At 39.6% G+C, this 5,277-nt stretch overlaps 1 protein-coding gene across 1 annotated transcript in view; it reads left to right on the top strand.

Moving 5' to 3' along the window:
• The window catches only part of LOC106884054 (fibronectin type-III domain-containing protein 3A), a gene marked incomplete at its 3' end in the record, with an annotated part of 245,776 nt that overhangs the window by 182,134 nt on the left and 58,365 nt on the right, over window positions 1-5,277 (top strand). The window lies entirely within an intron of this gene.

Genomic DNA, 5,277 nt, shown 5'->3' with positions numbered 1-5,277 from the left:
TATAGGGTGCGATGGGTAAGTTGGTGCTATTTTATATTTTTAATTTCATGCGTGCACATTGTTTGTTTTTGAATTTGTCGCCTACACAGTATAGTAGGGTCAGTTGGGCACCGTCTGTGAGAAAAACAGCACCATGATGCAATTCACTCTGCCAGAAATTTGGAAACAACATGCTGTACTGCTTGGCATTCATGCTGGAAGCTCAAATACGAACATTTCAATGTGTTTAGGTGTCAGTCTGAGGTGGCTGTGTGGTAAGTAGCTTGCTTGCCAACCACATGGTTCCGGGTTCAGTCCCACTGCGTGGCACCTTGGGCAAGTGTCTTCTACTATAGCCTCGGGCCGACCAAAGCCTTGTGAGTGGATTTGGTAGATGGAAACTGAAAGAAGCCCATCATATATATATATATAGATGATGATCTCGCGTGATCCTGATCAACCAGACTATGAGATGTTGTTGTGAATCACTGGTCACAATTTGCTTTGCATAGTTTTAGCTTTGAAATGGTTCCGCCCTGCTGGCTGGGAGGCTAGTTCATACCCTTTCTACAGCTGAATGAACTGGAGCAACTTGAAATGAAGGGCCTTGCTCAAGAACACAACGCACCACCTGGTCCAGTAATTGAACTCATGATCTGTCTATCATGAGTGACACACCCTAACCACTAAGCAATGCACCCTTCCCCACACACACACACATATATATATATGCATGTCTGTATAGCGTTTATAATGTATACACAGGTAATAATGGCAGTGAACAACAACCACCACCTCGTGCTTTTCTTTCGTTTATTTAATTAATTTTTTCTTTATTTAATTAAATCAATCTCGTTAATAAGTGTCTGAGCTGTCCATTCTGGAACCGTTGGACTTTTGAGTAACTCTATTGAATTTTTTCTCCAAGAACAGCAAACTCCATTCATTCTACAAATAACGATGTGAATAGAATGCCATCAGAAATACTCTCTATTTCTGTCTGATGACTAACTCCTTGCTATTCAGGCTGGGCAACATGCAACTTTGCTACACATGAACATTCCTTTGGTGATAAGGTGCTTGTTGTTGTTGTTGTTGTTGTGTGTGTATTGGTTGTAGTGGTGGTGGTGTTGGTGGTTTGTTTACTTTTTTTTTCTTCTCCCCCATATGGTGAGTTCTACAGACAGACACTCTGGTGGCCAACCCTCTTGTCGCACACTGGATTTAAGTTATGCTGCCAGGAACCAGATTAACAAACTCTGCAGGATGATGATGATGATGATGATAATAATAATAATAATCCTTTCTACTATAGGCGTGAGGCTTGGATTTTTGTGAAGAGGGGGACAATCGATCGCATCAACCCCAGCACTTGACTGGTACTCAATTTATTGACCCTGAAACGATGAAAGGCAAAGTTGACCTTGGTTTTGGCCGGCTCAAGGTTGTAGTAAAAAACACTAGGCCGGGGTGTCCCACAGTGGGACTTGAACCCAAAACAATGTGGTTGGGAAGCAAACTTCTTACCTATGCCTATAGCCACCCCTCTGCTTATATCTCTGAAGGTTTCTCATCTTTCCTCTCGGCAATGTTAGAAGCTTTCCCCATTCCCCTTTTTAGTTTCTTCTTGTATATGTGCATCTATGTATGTATGTATATCTGCTATATCTATACGTGCATGTGTATTTACGAGAAGTGACTCTGTCCTAATATATGACTGGTATTGTGGTTTTAACAGTCTTTGGAGGGATTCAAAACCAGACAATGAAGAATTGAGACTTGAAACCGTTTGGTGCTGGGTCCTTCAGTTGCCCTTACCACCCACACATGGTGTTACTCTGGTTACTAACAGTTATCACCATAGTTACTGATGTTGATGTTATTCCCATCGCTCGTCTCCATGGTTACTGTTGCTACCCAAACTCATAGCCATCCTCACTGCTGTTGCTGCCACCTACTCATCTCCATGGTTACTGTTGTCATCAGCCACCAACAGCAAAACCTGTTCCATTCCCATCTCATTCATTCCTTAAGACTACAACCAAAGTAAACCGGACAGATTGCTTTGTTCTTCAATAAAAAGCCGCTTCCATGATGTACCGTAACCCCTCAACTATCGCAGGTATCACATTCCAAAACCCCCACAATAGATAGAAACCTGTGAAGTAGAAACAGTAGTGTACTGTATTTATTTTTATAATTTGTATATATTTTTTTAATTATAAATGCAAAAGAACCACCATGGAGGAATCAACATAATTTTAAATAATACTTCTATAGGTGAACCATGATATAGCGAGGGATTACTGTAATTCTATAAATAAGGGCTATTTTTGCAACAAGAATATTTTAGACAGTGATTCTCAACTAGGGGTCCATGTAAACACACACACATATATAATCGTCTCCATCGTTTTAATGTCCACCTTTCCATACTTAGGTCAGATGGAGTTCCTTATGGCAGATTTTCTATGGCCAGATCCCCTTCCTCTCACCACCACTTACCAATGTAATGTTTTCCCATGTCCACAGATATGTTTCCACAGAAATATTGGAAATGAACGACACTGCTTGTATCACAGTGGCACTCATTTACAGCTATCACCCCCGCCCAACACACACACTGATGGACACAAATACACATACACACACACCTGACCAGCTTCTTTCAGTTTCCATCCACCAGTTTCACTCACAAGGCTTTGGTCAGCCCAGCGCTATAGTAGAAGGCACTTGTCCAAAGTGCTGCACAATGGGATTGAACCTGGAACCATGTGGTTGGGAAGAAAACTTCTTAACCACACAGCTATGCTTATAGGATGTTGCGTATATTTTTAAGTACTTTGACTTTGTTATCCTAATATTTATACACGTGATCACACACACACATTCACACACGCACGCACACACATACACACGCACGTACATTCCTTTATCCCCCACCCCTCGTTTCCAAGTAAGAAATGAATATTCTGATGATGACCTGAATCTGTGTTCAGAGTAAGATCCTGGTTGTTGTAATGGCACGGTGCCACCAACACGTTGCTGGATGAGAAGATGTTTGTGTGGGCCCTAGCCACACGCTCTGCCGCATCTTGTATAAGTCTAAAGCAAGTTAATTAACACCACATCATTGTGTGTGTGTGTTGTTCAGATGTGTTTCTATTTAGGCCTCGTTAGGCCAAACCTCGTTCATGTTGCATGCCTGATGAAATAGTCGATAATCAAGCAACAACAACTGGGTGTATGTATAATTATACACACACACACACACACACACACACACACACACACACACACACAGAGTTAAATAGATAGATACACACATATATATATATATATTCATGTAGATTTGCATATATACATATGCATATATATATATATATATATATATATATATATATTCCTATATACATATATTTACACACAAACAGACGTATATAATTCTCATACATATATAAAGATTACATACACGCATACATACATATATAGATGCACAAAAATGTACGCACACCCATATGCATACTGTGTGTAAGGTTATACAGCTAACTGTACCGTGGTATTCGGTGGTTGGCATGCATTTTACTTGGGGCCCGTTCATGAAACGTACAGGATGTGTGACTCTGTGGGTGGGTGGGTGTTGTGATAAATTGAAATCACATATGTTTATCTCACTGTAGTCAGTATCTGCGAATATCTATCAGAAAACAGCTTTGCGAGTTTGAAATTTATCACCACCCTCATTCTACCCCACCAACACCCTGCCTACTGATAAACATACACGCATACACATGTACCTATACATGCATACACAAAGTTGTGTGTGTGTGTATGTGTATGTATATATTATTATTATTATTATTATTTTTATATGGATATTGACCTAGATTTTATGGGTTATCGGTAAAGAACGAGGTTGGAATGTTGAAGCCCTTCAGCAAATTCTACCCAATGCAATCTTGGTTTGCATCTGTCTCCCAGAGTTTTTGGTTAAATCGTCTGTTTGTTTGTTTGGCTTTGTGGGGGGGGGGGGTAGATGTTTTTGTTTGTTGTAATTTTTGTTAATAATTTATTAACAAATATTGTGAAGACAACAAACCAAAACCGAAACATGAGGCATTTGTCTGAAAGTTGAATGACCTAACTACATACGCCATTATTTTCACTCTTCAAGTGGTTATGTCCTGTTTTTCAAGAGGAATTCTTCAAACCAGAGCCACCACAGTGCCATATAGAACTTAATTAATTTGAGAAATAAAGAAATAAATTAGAGAAGACAGGAAAATAAGAAATTTATTATTTTTATTGTTAGAAATAAAAGTTCTTCTCTCAGTCGGTGCATTTTCCTAACATCCTGGGGCCATTGCTACTGTTGTTGTTGTTTATTGAGGGCAGCTGTAGTTGTTGTTGTTTATCTGCAATATAAACACATCCTGAAAATCTATGATCAAGCATTTCAATTAGGACCATCCTGTCTGTTATTCAAGCACAGTGTATCTGGGTGTACACCATCAAATGTACCCGTCTTTGTTGCTGTTGTTTAGTCCCTGTTCAACCTTGATCCAGTAAGCCCTTGTATTTAAACTGGGACCCCATATTCTTACCCAAATAGTCAACCTGTTTCATGTTCTAGCCAGCCAGATCTGGCCTCTCACACCTATCCTACAATGTTATTCTAACACTAAACAATCGCATCATCAAAATCTCAAAGCTGTGAATTAAAGAATTTAAAACAATGTGAAATAAATAAGCCTTACATTTGACGGAATAATTCGAATGGCAAAGGGTTAAAAATGTCTCGACTGCAACCATCCTATCTATTATACAGGCATAGTGTATCTAGGACTACATTATCAAATGCGTCTTTGTTTAAGATGGTTAGTATAGTGTACTGGTTTACATGTTGTGTGGGAGTTAAAGTGTGGAAGCAAAGAGTTAATTATGCCAGTCGTTTGTTTGAAATAATCGCCAACCCAACGTTGCCGTTGACATAACAGCAAAACTGTCGACTCTGTTATTGTGGCTCATTCAGTTTGGTTGGATGGTTCCACGTTTATTTACCATTCCAACCTTTCGAATTACAGGAAAAAAGAAAAAGAATAAATGAATAAATAAATAAATGAATGCTGCAGTCAACTGAAAACTAAGAATAGCAGGTGGCGGGGTGGGGTGGGTGGAGTGCTGTGATTATAGGTTGCCATTTTAGATGTGTTGGGGGAGGAGGAGAAGGAGGTGGAGGGAGTTGATGGAAAGGGGAAAACACCCATTAGCAGGTGCTTGTTTCTTCTCTCTTCTTCC

Source organism: Octopus bimaculoides, chromosome 19 (assembly GCF_001194135.2).
Source record: "Octopus bimaculoides isolate UCB-OBI-ISO-001 chromosome 19, ASM119413v2, whole genome shotgun sequence".
NCBI classification, from domain to species: domain Eukaryota; kingdom Metazoa; phylum Mollusca; class Cephalopoda; order Octopoda; family Octopodidae; genus Octopus; species Octopus bimaculoides.
The sequence above is the reverse complement of the archived record's forward strand: the minus strand, read 5'-3'. Positions and strand labels throughout refer to the sequence as shown.